The 22,452-nt window shown below is 39.9% G+C and overlaps 1 long non-coding RNA gene across 1 annotated transcript; it reads left to right on the plus strand.

Moving 5' to 3' along the window:
• The first annotated feature begins 1,534 nt into the window (after positions 1–1,534).
• LOC127456695 (uncharacterized) lies at positions 1,535–16,132 on the plus strand. Its single transcript, XR_007899874.1, has 4 exons — positions 1,535–1,633; positions 15,250–15,358; positions 15,593–15,628; positions 15,876–16,132. It is a non-coding gene; the product is annotated as an uncharacterized LOC127456695 (long non-coding RNA).
• Positions 16,133–22,452: the final 6,320 nt, after the last annotated feature.

Here is a 22,452-nt window from a genome sequence, read left to right on the forward strand (position 1 = left end):
GTCTCTTTAGTGCCTTAAGTTTTTATAACTGTGATCTTAATTGCCTTCCATTTTTAAGCTGTTAGTGTCTTAATGACTGTTCCACAGGTGCATGTTCATTAATTGTTTATGGTTCATTGAACAAGCATGGAAAACATTGTTTAACCCTTTACAATAAAGATCTGTAAAGTTATTTGGATTTTTGCAACATATCTTTAAAATATAGTGTCCTGAAAAAGGGACGTTTCTTATATGTACATATTCTGGTCAACTTTGTTTTCATTGATTTAAAAATAAAATAAAAAATTAAACATAGTTATGTGAGTAATTCACATGAAATTTTAAGCATTGTCATCAGTGTCCTGCTGTGTGACACTTTCTTCATCTAACTATTTTAAACAACATTTTATGATCTTGTATAGCTATGTATACATATTTAATTTATTAGTATTATACTTGTTGTTTCCACAACCTCACTGTGGCAGTGGGGGCGTGGTCGAGCGTCTGTCTGGAGAGAGAAAAGCGGTAAGGGTGCTGACACCTGAGCTAAATTATGTCTAACACCTGTCTCTAATTCCAGTGAGCATGGGGAGAGCGGCAAATATGCGGCCACGCTACCAGCAGACAGGGAGTGAGAGTCTGGCACAAGAAAGCCCACGGTGCTCGAGAAGCTGTTGTGTTTACCCTATTGTGTTTGTGAAGCTAATGTGTTTAAGTGACTACGTGCCTGTGAAGCTGATGAGTTTGTGAAGTTGTAAAGTATTGAAGTGGCCAATTAAAAATGCCTTACCTGAGCCTGGAACCCGCTTCCCTGTGTCCTCCTTCCCTTCTGCTGTGAGGTCGTGTTACACTCATATTAACTAAGACAAAAGTTTATTTGCACTTCTGGGAAAAAGTTGAAAGGCGCTTTCTCTAAAAAAAATAAAAAAAATCCACTAATCACATTTACAGTAGTTTTGTATGTTTTAAAGTTATTACAGTTTTTGCACTGGTGGGCTTGCTGTCACTAGCAGTCAATAGAACTGTCTTTTTTTTTTTTTAACACAAAAATCTGAAATTGAGCAGGAAAATGAAATCAATGAGCCGGTGTGTTATGGTGTGGTGTGTTGCGGGCCGGGTTTGGTGGGCTGCAGTCCAGGGCCACTTTATAGTCCCAGTCCGCCCCTGCAAGTAGTAATTCTTAGTAAATTCACCCCTTCTAACTCCAACTGAAATTGTTTTCCTTGGTATTCCATGATCTGAATGGGATAATGGAATGATCCTTCACCGGCATGAAATGATCAAACATAGTGAATGAAACTTGGGTGCAATGTGACGGTCAGCCATCTGTCTTTGACATTTCAGAGGCAGCCATCACCTCAGTCCAGAGCAGATCAAGAAGCTGCATTCTGCAGACTGGGCAATAGATATGGCAGCAGAGACAGCAGCCCTTGGCAATTAGAGGCTGGGTGAAATATTTGCTCACTGTGTGAAAGAGAGAGACTCCTTAGGAGGGGAGGGGGTTAGAAGAGGTGGTGCACCCAGGGGATTCACACTCGTGAGGTTCATACGATATGGAAGGTTGTGCAAGGCTCTTCATCTCAGCTTTTTTTCTGTAAGCACAGAGGATGGCAGGGGGCACTGCTTTAGAGAGTCTGCTCTTCACACTGCTGAGGTATTAACCTTCAAAACACCACTGCTATATCCTGGAGAGATTAGCGTTCTGCCTTTAAAGCTGCACTATGAAGTAGACAAAAATATTTGCACCACAGAGATGTGTTTTTGAAAGAAACTTTAAAAAGTGGCTGCCTAATTTCTGAAGTCTTTAATCTTTCAGATCGGTTCAATCAAAGCTGTTACATCTCTACATGAAATGTATACACTTTGTGCTGTTTTTCTTGTTGTTGTTATTGGTGTATCCACCTATAATCCTCTCTGTATGTTCCTCTGGCCTCTTTCCAGGTTGGGTTATGACCATAAAGAATATTTCACCCCGAAAATGACAATTCATCATTTACTCACCATTGCGTTGTTCCAAACCCAAATGTTCAGTCTGTCACCATTCACTTTTATTGTATGGAAAAAGATAAATAATAAATGAAAGTGAATGGTGACTCAGGCTAACATTCTGCCTACCATCTCTTTTTGTGTTACACGGAAAAAAGAAAGTCAATCAGATTTGGAAGGACAAGAGTAAATTACAAAATTTTCATTTTTGGGTGAATTATTCCTTTAAATTGTTCATCTCTGAGATTGTTTGCATATAAATATTTTGAACAGCAATAGAGTCTGAAGTTGTTGTTGTGATAAAAGCCAAATTGACAGCATCATTGCACTGGCTTTGCTGATATATGACAAACGCAGCAAGTGCACTTTTAATGATTTTTCGAATTTTATTGCCTGTGCAGGTAAAGTGTAGTTTTACATAGTTTGTGTACACTAGACTAGATACTTGGATTCTTAAAACTCTGATTCAAAGATGGCGTGTACATGTGCTAAAAAAGTTTTGTTGAAATTAAAACATTACAGTTTATAATAATAATTTATTTTGTGCAGACTCATTGCATATGCCCATTCTTTTATAAACTTTTACAGGGTAAATAAACCTTTTCTTTTAGATTTTTTTCATATTCTGGTTATTAGGAAGATAATTCTTTGTTTATTCATTGCGGTTCTTTCATTTTGCTTCAATTTTGTAAAAAAGTTGTTAACTTAAAAGTATCATATCATAACAAATAAACTGTTACTTGATCTTTTGAGATAAAAGAGGTTCCTGTTAAAATTTTCAGCCAAGATTTTCGGCCTTTTTTCTGTTTCGGCCGTAAACCAAAAACAGCATTTTATGCAATTTTCGGACGAAAATTTTTCCGTTAGAAATTTTGGTGCATCCCTAATCATGACAATGGAAATGAAGTAAACAGTCTTGTTTCCCTGATTTCTAACCCATGGTGCAGCAAAATGGCAAACACCTTGATTAGCGGAGGGTATGGAGCCTCTTAAGGCCCAGATTTACAGTACTACATACATAATCGAAGAACGAATGGGTATGATGTCATTTAGAACAAAATCTGGTGTTTTTGCGTTTATTTTGGTGGTTCGGAACAGCTTGCCTGGGCGAACTTTTAGGAAAACTTCTAACCGGCTGCTAAACACCTTCTTGCTGCCGTTGGTCCAAGTTATCAGTAGGTGTGACCTGAAGCTCCACCTACTACTTTGTTTACGTTATTCAGTAAGTATTCAACGTGAACACACCGGCATGGAAGACCATGTCATGTCATTTTGTTTTGTTTAATTAGTCTACAAAAGGAATCAAATCTACTCAAATACTCTCAAGTACCCATTCACTTATCTGCAGCGAAAGCCATTCACACATCTGCCCAAAGTAAGATATGCCTCTCTTATCATTATTCTTTTGTCTTTATTCTGCCCATTCTTCTTTTTTTATAAACCCATCTTTGCAGTTGTATCAGTGTCATCAGCGTAAGGAATTCAGAATTTAAACAAGACAAATTAAACATTTTTTTTCTGCATATATTACTTTAAATCGTCATTGAGTGGTTAAAAAACAAATTATTTTACTGACCTCATGTAAATTATACTCATAGAATTAGTTAAACCATGGTATATGGATACAGTATACTGTATTAAAACCATGGTTCCCACCAAAAAACATGGTTACTTAACTTACTTTTCAAATTACTATATCAAAACCATGGTTTCTGCCAAAAAACAAAAACAAAATATCGTTAGCCTAGCCTGATTTCCGCCAAAAACTACGGTCTACAATATTACTATAGTAAAACTATTCCGAGGGCACGCAAAACTTATTGTGAGGAACACAAAATTATTGCGAGGGCATGCAAATCTATTTCAGACGAAAAAATGTAACTCTATCCTCTAAGGGGCTCCGAAGGAGGGAGTATTTTAAGTGCATGTGAATAATTATTAATTAATTAATCATCTGACTGCAAAGGCAAAACCTAAGGAACAAACCTGATTGTTTCAGTACAGAATTAGCAGATGCACCACAGTAGCAAAAACAGCATTTCAGTTGTCCACTGTAAGCATAATGATGGGACTAATGAATTATATATCACCTTCAAATGTAATAGTCTCTAATGACACAAAATCTTATGTTGTTAAGATGACTTTCTAATAGGTCCTTTTTTATGATTCACTGTGTAATGGACCAAAGCTTAATCCATGCAGTCAAAAGGCAACATGCAAAGTATAAAGAAACATGGAAGGGTACAAATAATGATTATGCTCATACTGATATGTATGACATCTTCAGTTGAAACCCTGATTCTTCTTGACAAACACAACTGGCCAAATTTAGGTCAGCCCACATCATCATCACTGTAGCTCAACTCAGCATATTAGGTAGCTCTTGTTTTAATACCGCTGGGAAAAGCAAACAGTTAAAGGGAACACACTAAATGGGGTCCAACAAGTAAAATGCTTCTGTTTTGCATTTTAACAATTTATTTTAACATTTTCACTATAAAATATATTATCTGCACGAGATTTTGAGTGAAAAGTTGAATTGAAAAATGTATATAAATTTCAGAATTATCTTCTGACTTCCGTCCATGTTATCTATGCAGGATTTGTGAATTTTCCGAGAGCATCATGTATGCTGGAGGCAAGAAAATCCGACTTCTTGTACAAAGGAGTCACAATATCACGATCAACGTCAAAAATATGCTTATATTGTATCTAATTAGCATCCTAGAAACTGTGCAGAATCTTACATATTTAAAAGCCTGTTGGTTATCCTCTTTGAACGATGATAGAATGGCCATAAAATTCTTTGTAATAACCACCAAGTAAGTTGCAGTAAAATGTTGTTATCAATATAATAGAATGATCACTCTATTATTATATAATCCCTTTACGGTTGGTGAGATTTATTAGCAATTCCTGGCACTGAATACACATGTTTTCTTGCTGCTATTCAGGTCAGTAGCAGGCACAGGGAGGCAGGGAGAAGACTTTAACACCACGCTTCACTGGGCTCTACCAAAATAGTCCAGACTAAAGTTAGCTCAGCATAGCACACGGCACAGTGTTAGATGGCCCTCCACTTTGGAATTCATTAACACTTGAATCTCTAAATGAGGGCAGTTTTTCTCTCACTCTCGCTCTCTGCAGATGAATTATTCATGAAGCATATTTCCATTTAGAACATTATCACCCTGGAATAGTTTACAAAAACAGTTAGGCATTAATACCTCTGTAACCAGCTACACTACCTTTCTGGATTCAATTGCTAATTCCATTTCAATTTGCAGTGTAATATGGTATCTGGTTATTCAGGCCTATTTAGTAGACATGGTGAAAGAACTCCAGGAAAATTTTTCCCCTGAAAAGTCGTAAAACCTCGAATCAAGCTCTGTTTAAGCTTGTTTACATGTTTCTCATTCTGCTGTCCTAATTCCAGCTCATTTATAACCTAAAATATCCTCTAAAACTAGGACTAAAGTGAGTGCAGTTGATCAGCTGTGGTCATTCCCAAGCTATCTGCCTCAGCCCTCATGATATTGTTTCTTGACCCACCAAAAGAAATATTGGCACCATTTTTGCTGCTATTTAAACACAAGAAAAGGGGTGATTCTTGGATTTCACCCTAAAGAGGGGCTCAGCTCAAGTTTAAACAAACTGGCTAATCCTAGCTCACTCTCTGGATTTGTTGTGTGAGCACAGGGACCTGGTGCTCAGGCACCTCAGCCAACTGGGGCTTTGGGTCAACTGGGAAAAGAGCAAGCTCTCCCCGGTTCAGAGCATCTCTTTTCTTGGGTTGGAGTTAGACTCAGTCTCGATGATGGCGCGCCTCACGAGCTAGCGCACGCAGTCGGTGCTGAGCTGCCTGATATCGTTCAGGCGGAGAACGGTGGTCCCACTGAAGCAATTTCAGAGGCTCCTGGGGCATATGGCATCCTCGGCAGCGGTCACGCTGCTCGGGCTGATGCATATGAGACTGCTTCAGCACTGGCTTCAGACTCGAGTCCCGAGATGGGCATAGTGCCACAGGGCACATCACGTGGTCATCATGCCGATCTGTCACCGCTTGTTCAGCCCTTGGATGGACCTGGCATTTCTACAGGCAGCGGTTCCCCTAGAGCAGGTCTCCAAGTGAGTCGACATCACGACAGACGCCTCCAAGTCAGGCTGGGGCGCTGTGTGCAACGGGCATGCAGCTGCTGGCTCCTGGATGGGGCCGCGACTGCTTTGGCAAATCAACTGCTTCCAGTTGCTGGCAGTGTTGCTCGCCCTGCGGAGGATTTGGCCGTTGATCCAGGGCAAGCACATGTTGGTCCAGACGGACAGCACAGCGACGGTAGCATACATCAACCACCAAGGCAGCTTGCGCTCCCGTGGCATGTCGCAACTCACCCGCCGTCTCCTCCTCTGGAATCAGCAGCGACTCAAGTCGTTGCGAGCCACTCACATCCTGGGTGACCTCAACAGCGCTGCGGATGCACTGTCACAGCAGGTCATGCTCAGGGGAGTGTGGAGACTCCACCCCCAGGTGGTCCAGCTGATTTGGAGTCGATTCAGTCAAGTGCAGGTAGACTGTTTTCTTCCCAGGAATCCTCCCACTGCCCACTCTGGTATGCCCTGACCGAGGCTCCCCTTGGCACAGACACGCTGGCACACTGCTGGCCCCAGGGGCTATGCAAGTATGCATTCCCACAGTGAGCAAGGTCAGGGAGGACGAGGAGCAGGTCATCTTGTAGCACCCTACTGGCCCACCCAGACTTGGTTCTCGGACCTCACACTCCTCGCGACAACCCCCCCCCCCCCGGCGAATTCCCCTGAAGAAGGACCTTCTTTCTCAGGGACAGGTCACCATCTGGCATCTGCGACCAGACCTCTGGAATCTCCACATCTGGCCCTTGGACGGGACGTTGAAGACCTAAGTGGCAGACACAATCACTCAGGCTAGGGCTCCCTCTACGAGGTGCCTGTATTCCTTCAAATGGCATCTGTTCGCTAAGTGGTGTTCTTCCCGATGCGAAGACCCCCAGAGATGCACAGTCGGGTCAGTGCTTTCCTTCCTGCAGGAGAGTCTGGAGGGGCGGCTGTCCCACTCCACCTTGAAGGTGTACGTGGCTGCTATAGTGTCGCACCATGACGCAGTTGATGGTAAGTCTCTCGGGAAGCACAACCTGATCATCGGGTTCCTTAGAGGCGCGAGAAGGCTGAATCCTCCCAGACCGCACCTCATTCCCTCATGGGATCTCTCTGTGGTCCTACAGGGCCTGCGGAGAGCCCCGTTTGAGCCCCTGGAGTCAGTTGAGCTAAAGGCACTCTCTTTGAAGACTGCACTCCTGACTGCGCTCACATCCATCAAGAGGGTAGGGGACCTGCAGGCGTTCTCTGTCAGCAACACGTGCCTGGAGTTCAGTCCGGAATACTCTCATGTGGTACTGAGACCCTGACCAGGCTATGTGCCCAAGGTTCCCACGACCCCGTTTCGGGATCAGGTGGTGAACCTGCAAGCGCTGCCCCTGGAGGAGGCAGACCCAGCCTTGTCGTTGCTGTGTCCAGTGTGCACTTTGCGCATCTAATTGGATCGCACACAGAGCTTTAGAAGCTCTGAGCAGCTCTTTGTTGCCTTGGCATATCATGCCCAGGACGTGCCGCCCTCCTTGGGGCTATGAGCACACTCTACCAGGAGTGTGGCGGCCTCCTGGGCCCTGACCAGTGGTGCCTCTTTAGCAGACATCTGTAGAGCAGCGGGCAACACCCAATACCTTCGTGAGGTTCTACAATCTCCGGGATGAGCCAGTTTCATCCTGTGTATTGTCAGGTACGAACAGGTAAGTGTATGGGACAACTGGCCGGGTGTACCACTTGCGCATAGCGCCTTTCCCCTCCTGGAGGGGGACATGTATGCTTTTACCCCCCAGCCGTGTTCACGAGACCATGGACCCTAGATGTCCTTCCTCCTTAGCCCTGTGGCAGGCGAGTTCGTGGCGAAACTTGATGCTGGCCCAGTATGTGTGCTAATAGGCCCTGTACTGGGGTAGGTGCTCCACATGTGTTGGTTACCTGTTTGTAACCCCGTGTGATGTATCTTCCACGAGATGGTTTCCCCATTGGTAAACCCGTGTCTTCCTCGGGCAGAGTCCCCTCTGCCACTGGTCGCCGTGTTTGTAGAGCTCCGTCCCCTCTAGGTAGGACCTACCACGGGGACTTCTCCACATGTGACACTGCCGACAAAACTCAGTAAGACCATGTGACGTATTTCCACACATTACCTCCCCTTTGGGCAGGGTGTGCTCTCCGCGGTGTCTTCCCCTTGGGAGTGACACCTCCCCGACGTGGACACTTATGGCCCCCAGTCGATCGATTTCCACTCTTTTTTGGGGAGAAAAAATAAGAGAAGAGGCCACGGCTGGGGTAGCCTGCCTTTTTTGGGCAGTCGACTTGTCCCCGTGGTGTAGGGGACCGTACAATGCTCGTAGGAGCGTTGAGGGAGGTTACGTGACGGCCGGGTGTGCTGGCTACGAGGCACACAATGGTCTACCCGTCTCGCACTGCCAGTCCACGTAGCACAGTTCAGCTAGTTGTGGCGTTTCATATAGGGACCCCTAGTGTCACTACATCAACACAACGTTGAGTGAGTGACAGATAGGGAATGTCCTGGTTACTTTCGTAACCTCCGTTCCCTGATGGAGGGAACGAGACGTTGTGTCCCTCCTGCAACAACACTGAACTACCCGCTGGACCTTGTCTCGGCTTTTATACCCGTATGTACGGGGGAGTGGCATGCAAATTCCACTCGCCAATTCCCATTGGCCTTTTCTCAAAGATCAGAGGTATTTGGGGCTCTCAAGGGTGACCCCTAGTGTCACTACATCAACACAACATCTCGTTCCCTCCATCAGGGAATGGAGGTTATGAAAATAACCAGGACGTTTTGATTAACACTACCAACAATTGCTGTTAGTATTAATCGCAACTTGCTTGATTTCGTTTTTCTCTTTCTTATTAAACCAATCAAAATGCAGCTGTTTGACATGGATTTATATCAGTAATGGAGGCACTTTTGGTTGCATTTTATTTTGTGATTTCACTGGAACAGAGAAAAGGCTGCGAATAAGTGATAGAGAAGTGTAGTGTGCATTGAATAAGGACAGTGTCGCTAGGAAAATAAGTATGTCACCTATACAAGGGTACGTCACTGACTAGTGGGATGGATAATACTTATCTTTAAAGGTGAAGTGTGCAGTTTCTATGCCACAAGCGTCACCAAATGAAATTGAATAATTACAACTGTTTTCAAGCAGTTTGCTCTCATCTGCCACAGCACATTTCAGTGTTTTTAGCATTATTTTTTAACATTAACATTAACAATTAAATAATCCTAATAAGCAATATACTGTTATACTACAATGTACTATTTTACAATATACTAATATGCTACAAAATGTAATACTGTATACGGGCCATTGACAAATATGTTTGTTGATAAAAAGGATAAATCTTTTAAAATTCTAGTTTAAAACATGTCTTCATAGAAATGTAGTATCTGAGTCTATGTTGGTTTCAAAAAATTGTAAAAATATTTTTAGCATTTTTTTACAACAATAAATTATTTAATGACTTTAAAAATGTCATGTGTTGCAACCATCAAGTAAAAGATATTAAAATACTTTCCTTGCACCTTGAATACATGAGTGTACTCAACTTTTTTAATTATGTCAAATTATTTTTGTTATGAAACCTCACACTCTGAGGGTCTTCTTGAGGGTCTAAAGGGGTCCTCTCTGTTTTTTTTGTTTTGTTTTTTGTTTTTTTCAAAATGGCTACCTACATGTTGGTTACATCAAATGACTTTGATTTGGTGGACAAAGGTTTTTAAAAATTAACCATATTTTAAAACAAAATTGTTTCACTGCTTATTATAATTTTTCTAATAATAATAATAATAAAAGATTAATCTGCACTACTCATGCCAAAATTTCTTTTTTCAAGAATTACAACTTTTAATATGCCTTTGATTTTGGACAGTTACACCACATGACATTTTTACTTTAAGCCCCAGAAAAAATATCAAAATAACTTTAAAATCAGTAACTGAAAACATGTTCATAATAGAAGAGGTGTATTTAAGTAATCTGGCAAAAAATTGAAATTAAAAATTTAGCATGTTACTCATATAATTCATATTTAGTATATTTAATCATATTAATAAAAACATTATTGATATTAAAAATGGTTTGCTTGCAAATTGTTATTGCAATACTATACTGTTATTCAAAATCAAATGTAATTTTTGAAACGAAAAGGAAATCACATGTTAAGGGTCATGTGGCGCAAAAAACCAACAATTGTGAAACCATGAATTGCGCAGTAAAATCATAAGTGAAATTTCACAATGAAAGTGTGTGTGTGTGTGTGTGTATATATATATATATATATATATATATATATATATATATATATATATATATATATATATATATATATACACATTGTGACTGCTTAAAATGAAAAATGCCTGCTGTTCTCAAGATCATAGCTTGTGACAGCTCCATGAGTAACAATAAAAGCATCAAGGGAGGGGAGACGTTGTGAAAAAAAAAAAAGGTGTTCAATACAACATAACGAAAATTGTCAAGTTCCCCAAATCTGCGGAGGGAATTAAGATTTTTAAATGCAAAATATTTGCCTAAGCACTGTGTGAACTTGCATTGAAATATAAATGAAAAAGAACACTCAAATATCTCCTGGAATGGTGGGAAACCACTGTGTGTATTGACATCAAATAAAAATTACTTCTTTTTTTTTTTCTGTAGAATACAAAATGAGACATTTTAAAGGATGTTCACATCTTTTTTTGAATGGTGACAAAGGCATTCAGTCCCTAACATTCTGCCTAACATTTCCTTTTGAGAACATTCCACTGAAGAGAGAATGTTCAATGGGTTTGCAACAACATGAGGGTGAGTAAATAATGACAGAATTTTCATTTTCCTGAACTATCCCTTTAAGCAAACATTCCATTTGCTGTGCTGTGATCTTTAGGTCTAGCACTGTCACAGCTGAAGTATAAACAGGAGGCAAAGGAACGTGCTTCGCCAAATCATCTCTGTAATCAGTGAAATAACACTGTAGAATAAGGTCAACATCAGGGAAGGGAACTTGACAGGGAGGCAACACCCGACAGCAGACCTCAGCAATATCCTGTCAGTCACTGTGCACTGTTAACCATAATGATCATTTTACAAAGCCATCTTCATCAATCTGGGCCAATCATCTCACTGAGAGAGAGAGAATGCTGAGAAATCAGGAAGAGAGAGTGACATCTCAGCGTGGAAAAATATGAGCCGATTGCTTTCTTTCCTCCGCTGGCAACAGCATGGCAATTAACAAGGACAGAAATGAGATCAGCTGATGACTAATGGCTAATTATCACTTATGCCTGTTACTGCAGATGGCTGCACAAATATGAAATAACGGCAGTAATGAAGGATCCTCCTGATTCCTTCACCACTGGCAGGTATGTCGTCTTTCCGAGCCTCCCGTTAATGTATCTGACAGTAGGAGGAGGACTGGAAAACTGGAGAAGCCCCAGATGAGGTTCCTTAGGAGCTCAAAAGCTGCCAACATCAGCCAGACTTCAAATTGTAATTGAATTGCAATGAAGAAACATGCTTCATGCTATTCTTAGTTTTATTTAACTTATTTCAGCCCCAGCATCAACTTAATAAAATGCCACTTTCATATTGAAATCGAGATTGCATTATGAGGAGCCAGTAGGATATTTTTGTTGATTTTTGTGGCAGTGTATAATTTTGTGCCACGTTCAAATTGTCAGCGGTCTGGACAGAATGGCTGGATGAGGCAAAAGCAGTGTTTGTAAATATGGAACCAGCTGTAAGTCAGCATTTGCTGTAATGGCAAGTACATAAGTATAGGGAAGCAAATCTACTTTACTGTGCTACAGCAGTCTCTCTGTGTTCAAGAAACAGAATGCCAACTTATAATGCCGGTAGAACTTAAGTGTACCCTTTAGCCAGCAAAACTGTAAAAATCTTTAGACTTATTATGCTATTGGAGATAACTGGACTTCGAGAATATGGATTCCATGTTTTTAAAAACTACATTGACTTTTAAGTATATTTTGCTTTCAATTAAAGGGATTGTATAATGTATAACCTTTTCATGCCTGGTCATCAAGAATACAACCTTACTGAAAATAAATACCTAGCCTATTATACAACAAACAGTTGGATCAGGTCTTATAATTTCAATGGTCAGTGGACCCTTTTCACAGCCTGTGATGACTCGTTTTTGCCTCATTTAGCAGTGTAAATTTGGCAATCTTTACATATTAATTTTTTTAAATATGTAGTGTAAATCTATAATATAATTCTTTGTTATAAATAAAACACTGCTGGATGGAGTTTAAAAAAAAGCTGCTGTGGGAGTGGCAGAAATTCTGCATCTTTCTCTCTTTTTCTGACTGCGGTAATCTGTTTTTTAATGTGAAAAATCAAGCTGGTTTTAAAACTAATATCTAAATAAACATTAGATAAAAACATCTGAAATATCGTTTCCTCAGACCTTCCTCAGAGATCATATTTGTTTTAATGTATTTTAGTTATCTGATGACTAATTGCAAAATTATTGTATTGCAGTTTGTATAATCAGTAAGCAAAGTGCCAAGTCATAAATTCATAATATAGTTAACCATGGTTTTACTACAGTAATATTGTAGTAATAACCATGGTTAATTGTGTGGTAACTATGGTTTAACTGAATAACATGATTAAACTATAGTTACTGTAGTGAAACCATGGTTAATTTTTGTAAGGTTAAACAAAACTGAATTCTTATAATTTTCTGTTTAGGCTCACAAATGTAAAAAATAAATAAATAATAATAAAAAATAAATAGCAATTTAATAGAAGTATCGTATTGGTATCAACTTGAAATTATTGGATTAAAAAAATAAATTACAAAAAATGGTATCGCCCATCCCTAACTTCCAGATTGGTACGTTGGATGTCCTCTTCATGATTCCTGCATCCCTCTTACTTGAATTAGTAGCTAACAGGATGGGGGCCCCTCTAGGGGGGGTGTCACAAAATAATGAACATTCAAAACATGCAGCCTGATCTTATGAAAATGTTGTGACTGTCACAACATTTTGAATTCTGCTCTTACTTGAATTTGTAGCTAAATGGATGGGGGCCCTTCTAGGTAATTTTTTTTCTTTTCTTTTTTTTTTCCCCGAAAACGTCATTCTAGTCTGCTAAGCATTGCCAATCATTGGTTTCAAGTGTCGTTGCAGTGAACTACTGTTAGTGCCGCCCGCAGGGGGCCCCCAGCTTGGGGCCCCAGGCAATTGCCTGGCTTGCCTGTCCCGTAGGTCCGCCTCTGGGAGTTTTATTAATTGAAAGAACTAGTCCCCACATATGTTGCATATTTATTGCAACTGGCATTAAATCTCTTAAACTCTCATCCTCCACAATATTAATCAGCTGGCAGACTGTGATTATCCACTTTGCTACAGCAATCGTGAAACCGCTTTCACAATTCTGTCAGGATGTCAGCGCCAGTTTCAAGCTCCGCTTTAAACTCCATATGAAAAGCGCTTTCAAACAAAAATGTCTCATTCTGCGTTTTGTTGATAGTTAAGACTTGACATGCTTCTGTGGTAATTAAATTGCGCTTTACACAGGCTGAATAAGTACTTGATTTCTGTCACAAATCCAATCTGGGCTTGTTTTGTACATCAAATAGCATTAAGAGGTCTTTTCTCCATCATTTGATCATGATCACTGACAAAGAAGCGCTGTTGTTGTGAAGTGTGCCTCAGTGTAATGACTACAGGTAGACACATTACAAAGGTTCTGCCCTTCAAACCAGTGTTTATGCTGGTTTATGCTGTATTAAATGTTAATTTACATGTTAAACGTTTTAAATTAATCATCTGTGCTAATGCGTTAATTCTGACAGCTCTCATATCTATCTATTTATCCATCCATCCATCCATCCATCCAAAATTTTAAATAGCCAATAGACTTCAGTTTGTCACAACTGGGAAACATGATTTGCTATACTGCTATTGCTAGTCGGAAGTAGGGACGTTCTCATTTATGAAAGGATTTTACTGGACCAAAATTTGTGTAGTGAAGGATGTGTCATAATTTTTTGTGAAAGATGTGAAAGACTAAGTTTTGAATGCATATTTCTGCTAAAATATGAATTTGTATTTTAGGGAGTGGACTAGCATATAGATGACCTCAAAGCTAACAGAGATAAACTAAAAGCCACAAAACTTCAATTTGTTGTGCTGTAGCAACTCTTAAAATTACATGACATCAATTCAAGCAATAAATTGGCTTTCTGAGTGCACATGGGTTTTAAGTGTTTCTTTCTGCAATCTTGATGTCAAACATATTTGTTGGCTGATTCATGAATTGAGATTGAGAATAGAATTTTGCCCTGATACACTGTCTCACAGACACACCTACACACAAATACAAGTACACAAACACACACACTCACACAAGCTGTGAGGAGGTTTTATCTGAGCTCTGTAACTGGGTCATTTTATAGCTGCTTAGCTAGCTTATGCTTGATTACCCAAGAGTCTTTGTATGCCATTCAATTATGCAGATTAATTCATACACCCTGTTGCTATACAAATAGTTTGTACTGTATGTCGAAGATTCTCTTCTAAAGTCATATTCATATTATGTGTTTAACATTTTTCTTTTTGAGTATATTGTGGAGAGAAAAGGGACTAGAGCTGAGCAAAGGAGAGCTAGGCAATGAGAAGGCTTTTTTTGCTTCTCAACAGCAATGTGTTTCATCTCATCAGAACCACTCCTTCCAACTTAGGGAGCATTTTATGCATGCTTTTGGGGGTTGTCAAGAATAGCAGAAGAGCACAAAGGAAATCAGTTTAAACACTTCAGTTCTGCCAAAAAGTTTTATCCTCAGTTGTATCAGTATTGTATTTGGCCTTGTCATAATTTCTTTTGTAGATTCATGGACAATCACTCAAGGTGCTGGGTTGGTAGATTTACTTTTCAAATAAATTCCACTACAGATTACAGAATACATGCTGTAAAATGTATTTTGTATTATTAGATAGATGCACCAATGATATTTAAGTGAATAATGCCTTAAATTTTGGTCTGTTCTTTACACAAAGCAATTGTATGGCTTTAGAATACTTATATTCATATAAAACATGTCATATGGACTACTTTTATGATACTGTTATGACACTTTTATGGTGCTTTTGCTTCCTTTTCAAAGCTTGACAGCTCAAGACCCCATTTTCTCTTTTGGAAGAAAGTCATATGGGTTTGGAATACCATGAGGAAAAGAAAATTGTGACAGAATTTCCATCAAGATGCTTCTTCAGGTTAGAAGTTGAATCTTTTAAAGCAGATAGAAGTTTGGTAGCCGGCAAACAAGGCTCACATTGCAGTTATTTTGCGACCTTCACCAAATTTAAAAGTAAAATGCTCTGTATTTCCAAGACATAAATGCATTTCTTGCAGCTGTATAGACTGAATATTAAAGTAAACAAATGACATAAAATTAAAAGTAATCCTTTGAGTAACCTAATTTGTTTTTACTTTCCCACATTTGGCAGACAATTTCATCCAAAGTGACTTACAGTGCATTCAAGGTACATATTTTATCAATTTGTGTTCCCTGGGAATCAAACCCATGATCTTGCAAGTGCCATGCTCTACCAGTTGAGCTACAGGAACTACAATGTAAATTTATGATTTATGATTATCAGCTATTTAAATTGTAACTTTAACGGAATACAGTTGCTCGTATTTTATATTTTAAATATGTAACTTTGTAGCCTATTCCATTACTCCCCAAACCTGGATACAGGGGTGTCATACACCTATTTTTTTTTTAAGGGGCACCAGGGTCAGCCACCACAACATGATGAAGAGAGTGTAAAGATGCAGCAAGACCTGTCAAACGCAGGAAACCTGTCAAATGCATTTCAGCACTGTTCAAAGAAATACACAGACAATCTGTATTAGACTACATGAAAAAAAATGAAAAAAAGATTGACTGCACCACAAAGATCAGACATAGTTAGCAAACGTTAAGTGCACAAGTTGATTCAACAAATTAGCTTAACATCGCGCTTTCCCTTGCATGCCCGACCTTCCCTGTGAGCGGGATCCAAAGCTGCCACAGAACGCCACCAAAAGCGCAACATGTGACTAAATTGAACTTTCAAAATGTAAACATGTGAATAAAGATTTCTGCCACAGACATTTTTATTTTATTTTTTTACATGCAATAATCATTCAATTTAATTATAAGAGGTACTAATATTTTTTTGGAAGTTCAAATAATCCATTAAAAATCCCTTTTAAATAAAAAATCTAAGCAAGATCGTGCCCCCTCAGTCTGAATGGGCATGATGCCTCTGCCTGGATACCTAGTAGATTAAATTGCTATGGATTTCAGTTACTTGATAACATAGTAGTTGCAGTTAAAATCCAAATAAATTGATTGACTTTGCTCTACATTTATTAGCATTAAAATCCTGTCCTATCACTATTGTGCCCCTGAGCTAAGTGCTCTACTATTGTGCAATAAATTTCTGATTGCTCCATGGTGACTGTAATTGATATACCTTAAGTTACTCTGGATGAAAGGGGTTATCTAAATGTCAAGTAGTAAAAGTGTGTGCCTTTTAACTGCACGACATTGACTCTGGCAGCCCTAAGTAGTAGGTTGATGTGAGTGTAATGCTGCTTAACAGCTGAGTGATCCATGCTATTGGGAGAAAACACTACCCCTCTTGTATAAGTGGAAATTTAGGGATCTGTCCTGTCTCTGTGGCACGTTAGAACCATAACACAATCAGAAATCATTGTGTCTTGGGCCCGGTATCAAATCTCTTGTAATCAAACACACTACAAATTTAATGCGGTAGTGAATACCCTAAGGGCTGCTTAAACAATAGTAGCACAATGAATAGAACTGAATGCAGGTGTCACAAGATGCGTTTTAACAGTTCACGATCATTTTAACTTGACACGGTGTCTAAAATATGTGGTGCTCCTGCGCAAGATGCTTAAAAAACAGCGGGATGCAGCAAGCACAATGGTCAAATAAAAGAGTTTAAACTAAGTGTGTGCCTTTATCAATGTCATGACTTTTTCCTAATAATCATTTGTAAAATTGTATGTATAAGAAAAACATAATGTATAAAAATGTGTCATCTGACTGAAGTCTTGAAGTCTGCCCCAAATGCTTTTATAATGTCTGCACTCGCTTACACCTCCTAAATCTGGACTTGGAGGAGGACCGCAAGGGCCTATGGTGCCATTTGGGACAAGGCCCAAGAAACATGCTAGCAGTGTAACCTGTTCAGTGTTAGATATTTGTAACCAAACAAACATGAGTGACTGGAGATTTACTGTTTTATTATCAGACAATTTTTGTTCAACATCTTCAACAGAAGTGCCACGTTTTGTGCCATGCTTTAAATCTGCAGATCTCACATTCAAATTATTTGTTTAACCACCTATTCAATATATACAGTACATCATAAATGTGATTCTTGTTCATTGTAAACAATGAACTGTTTCCCTGGATACATTTATTTTCTGGTTCAATTTTCTTTGTTAAACAGCACTGTTGCTTATGTATAGCTCTTTACATATTTTACAGTGAAACATGTAAAACAGTGTCATGGCATGAGCATGTCATTATACAATAGTTTTGAGGTGCATATCCAAGTAACACACCACATATACTTCTGAGACAGCGCTACACACTGACAGTCATATGTAATGCATAGGATGTTTCATGTTTTATTTATTCTCGGATGAGCACACATGTGGTCCCTGTATGTGAAACAACTGCAAATGGGGTTCATTTCACAAGGCTCAAGGTGTAAAACTCAGGCAATTAAATTTATAGCCTTCTACATCGACAGTATTCATCTACTCTCCCTTTTTCTTCAGAATCAGAAATCAGAATCAGAATCAGAATGAGCTTTATTGCCAAGTATGCTTACACATACAAGGAATTTGTCTTGGTGACAGAAGCTTCTAGTGCACAAACAATACAACAACAAGACAGAGATAATAATAAAAAAAAAAATTAATAAAAATAAAAATAAAAAGCGAATAGAAAATATAAGTATATATAGAAATACACAATAATAATAATAATTATATATATATATATATATATATATATATATATATATATATATATATATATATATATATATATATATATATACTGTACGCTCATATGTACAAATACAGATAGTGCAAGGGAATGTTATGGCAGAAGAGGTCAGATGTGTTGGATAAATATAAATAGACTAAGCTGTGTATTGCACATAATTATGGCTCAATGGGGCAGTTTTAACTGTTCAGGAGATGGATAGCCTGAGGGAAAAAACTGTTCCTGTGCTCAGTGCTCTGTAGCGCCAGCCAAAAGGCAACAGTTTAAAGAGGTAGTGGGCTGGGTGAGTGGGGCCCAGAGTGATTTTTCCAGCCCTTTTCGTCACTCTGGAAGTGTACAGTTCTTGAAGGGAGGGCAGGGACAACAAATAATCCGCTCAGCAGTCCGAACTGTCTTTTATAGTCTTCTGATGTCCAATTTCATAGCTGAACCAAACCAGACAGTTATTGAAGTGCAGAGGACATGGCTGCTGAGTAGAACTGTATCAGCAGCGCCTGTGGCAGGTTGAACTTCCTCAACTGGCGAAGGAAGTACATCCTCTGCTGGGCCTTTTTCAGTCAATGTGGCTCTCCCACTTCAGGTCCTGTGACATGGTAGAGCCCAGGAACCTGAATGACTCCACTGCTGCCACAGTGCTGTTCAGAATGGTGAGGGGGGTCAATGTTGGGATGTTCCTCCTAAAGTCCACTATCATCTCCACTGTTTTGAGCATGTTCAGCTCCAGGTTGTTTTGACTGCACCAGACAGCCAGCTGTTCTACCTCCCTTCTGTATGCAGACTCATCATCATCCTGGATGAGGCCGATGACAGTAGTGTCATCTGCAAACTTCAGAGCTTGACAGAGCGGTCCTTGGTGGTGCAGTCATTTGTGTACAGGGAGAAGAGTAGCGGGGAGAACACACATCCCTGGGGGGCACCAGTGCTGATTGTACAGGTGCTGGAAGTGTATTTCCCCAGTCTCACTAGCTGTTGCTAGTCCGTCAGAAAGCTGGTGATCCACTGACAGATAGAGGTGGGAATAGAGAGTTGGTTTAATTTAATCTGGAGAATAGCTGGGATGATTGTGTTGAAAGCTGAACTGAAGTCCACAAAAAGGATCCTTGCATATGCAGGATATCCCATGTTCCATCATCCACAGACCTGTTTGCTCGATAAGCAAATTGAAGGGGATCCAGAAAGGGCCCAGTGATGTCCTTCAGGTGGGCCAACACCAGTCTCTCAAATGACTTCATGACCACAGACGTCAGAGCGACAGGTCTGTAGTCATAAGGTCCTGTGATTTTGGGTTTCTTTGGGATAGGTATAATGGTGGAGCATTTGAAGCAGCAGGGAACTTCACACTGCTCCAGTGATCTCTTTGAGATCTGTGTGAAGATGGGGCCCAGCTGGTCAGCACAGGATTTTAGACAATTGGGTGAAACACAGTCTGGGCCCTGTGCTTTCCATGTCTTTTGTTTCCGGAAGACCCAGCACACATGCTCTTCACAGATTTTAAGAGCAGGTTGAGTAGCAGGAGGGGGGAGGAGGGGGGTTGCAGGAGGTGTTTATGTTTGTGTGAAGTGAAGGTCAGAGCGGGTGTGGGGTGTGAGAATGGGCTTTTCAAATCTACAGTAAAACACATTCAGGTCATCAGCCAGTTGTTGATTCCCTACAGAGTTGGGGAGTGGTGTCTTGTAGTTGATAATGTCTTTCAGGCCTCTCCACACTGATGCAGGGTTGTTAGCTGAAAACTTGTTTTTCAGCTTCTCAGCGTAGCTTCTCTTTGCCACTCTGATCTCTTTTGTCAGTGTGTTTCTGGCCTGATTGTACAAGATTGTATCCCCACTTCTGTACGCATCCTCTTTGGCCTGACGAAGCTGCCCGAGTTTTGCTCTAAACCATGGTTTGTCATTGTTGAACATTAAATAAGTCCTAGTAGGAATGCACATATCCTCACAGAAACTGAAATATGATGTTACAGTATCTGTGAGCTCGTCCAGATTGGTGTCTGCAGCTTCAAAAACAGTCCAATCTGTACAGTCAAAGCAGGCTTGTAGTTCCAGCTCTGCTTCATTGGTCCAACTCTTTACAGTCCTTAATGACAAATTAAGTTCAGTTAGGAAACTCTGTGGCACAGGCTGATAGGTCACCCCGGCACACCTTGCTACATTAACCAATCAGAACCCCTTTTTTCCTCATCAAATTATATATAACCCACCTATGCATCGTAGCAGAACAGCTGCAGCAGCATAGTAACACGCAGCATTTCTTAAGCCTCCTGCAGTCATCATTTTCACTATTTTCTCCTTGTTTTCCCACCTCCATGCCTCATCGCGAGCTTTAGACCCAAAAAGTACGTTTTTCCTAGAAGATCGGGGAGCTGATCGAGTATCGTATGAGATCCTGGAATCCCTATCCGCAAACACACCAAAGGAATCTTCCGGGCATGCCCGAGCCTACTAGACAGAGTGTTAACATCTCAACAATAATGCCGATCAACCCACGCTGCCGCTAAACGCAACATATAAACTGCAGCTGAAGAAGCGATTATGTTATCGAAAGACCTCGTAGTCGAGCAAGACAGCATTATTTTAGAGCATTATTTTAGAATGTTATTACAGGCAGCTATCACCAGAGCCCTCTCAAAGGGAGCCTGCTGTTTCAGCTAACGTAGCAGTCTACCGTCAACTATGGGCACTAGGCTGGAGAGGAGATAAAGATCTTTCTGCGGATATGTAGTCGAAGAGTATTTAAAAGATCTCCGGCATCACCTGCAGGGACCATGGGGGTCCATCGGCTGATCGTGACATCACACCATTCTTTTGATTCTTTCTGCAGCAGCATACCACCATCCTTGTAGTAGATTTTAGCAGGTAACAAAATATGTGTTATATTAGTTTTTCTAGAAGAGAATTCAAGCTTTTAAAGGTATCTTTACATAGCTGTGTTAAGCCTGCACAAATCAGTTTTAAGCAAACAGAATTGCTTTTAATCATTTGTTTTAAATGCTTTGGAATAGTATTTCAGCAGAAAGTTATCTGTCTAGATTGAATGCAGTGCCGCACTGAAACCAGACTAGGGCTGGATTCGGAATTGCATACTACCATACTTCAATGCTATTTCTGACATTGACACACACAGCGGAGGTAGTGGGGGTGGTGTGCCATCTCCCTACTCTACAAACTCAACCTCGGTGTAAGTTTTGTATGCTGGATTTTGTATGGCAGCTTCAGAGCAGCTTTAAACTTGTCAAATAAGCATATTTGATTTTGTATTTAAAAGCATAATGGCCATCATCAGTTCTTGCAATGTAACTGATGTATAAATGCATGCATGCCCACTGAATACCATTAATCTGTTTGAAAATTTACCTGAATGTATTTTGATCAGTGGTTCTCCACCCTTTGACTTCAAGGCCCCCCACTGTCAAAGAAAATATTCAAAGGCCTTCCATGTAGGGTACTTTATTATTATAACATATTTCCTTTATGTCTACTGTAATAATGACAAAGCCTGTTTTCAAATTTTATTTAAAGAAACTACTATCGACAATAGATTAAAACTATTAATCATTATAATTTGTACTCCAGAACATCTAGAACTGTATTTTGTTTATTAAAGCAAGATGTTAAAGGGAGTATTAATTTTAGCATTTTCATTATGTTTTATAATGTAATAAATATTTAAATCATAATAATATTTCTATCTAAATAATTTTAAAGATCTTGAGGCCCCTGGAAGTGTACCGAGGCCCCTTAGTGGGTCCCCACCCCCGGTTGAGAATCACTGTTTTAGATGCAGCTTCAATTCCACATTTTCAGTGTCAGTCTAGAGTCTTTCCTTGCAGAAAACCTTGCTGCTAGGCATCTTCCAGAGACATACTGTTCGATAATATCAGACCAACTATTATGGAAGCTTCCTTCCACAAATTGTTTCAGTCATCATTAAATTGAAATCAGCCGGCATGCAGTAATTGGACGTAAGGATGTGTTTTGCATGCTTTAGCATTTTAAACAACCAGTTATGTCATAAGATCCTGTTGATATGATAACTTTATTTGCACTGTCAGCATTCTCCTGTCCGTCATTTTTATTTCGATTTGCATAAATCAGTATGTATCATCTAGGGTCACTCACGCACGACAGGCATTATATGCTTTGAAAGACATACCACTTGTGTAATGCAGCAATAAATTCATACCAACATCCAACTGGGTCTAAGGCTGTATCGCATGATCACACCTATTGTTCAGTATAAGATATTAAATAGAAGAATATTCCCTCTGTGGCCTAC

This window comes from Myxocyprinus asiaticus, chromosome 19 (assembly GCF_019703515.2).
Source record: "Myxocyprinus asiaticus isolate MX2 ecotype Aquarium Trade chromosome 19, UBuf_Myxa_2, whole genome shotgun sequence".
Classification (NCBI taxonomy): Eukaryota; Metazoa; Chordata; class Actinopteri; order Cypriniformes; family Catostomidae; genus Myxocyprinus; species Myxocyprinus asiaticus.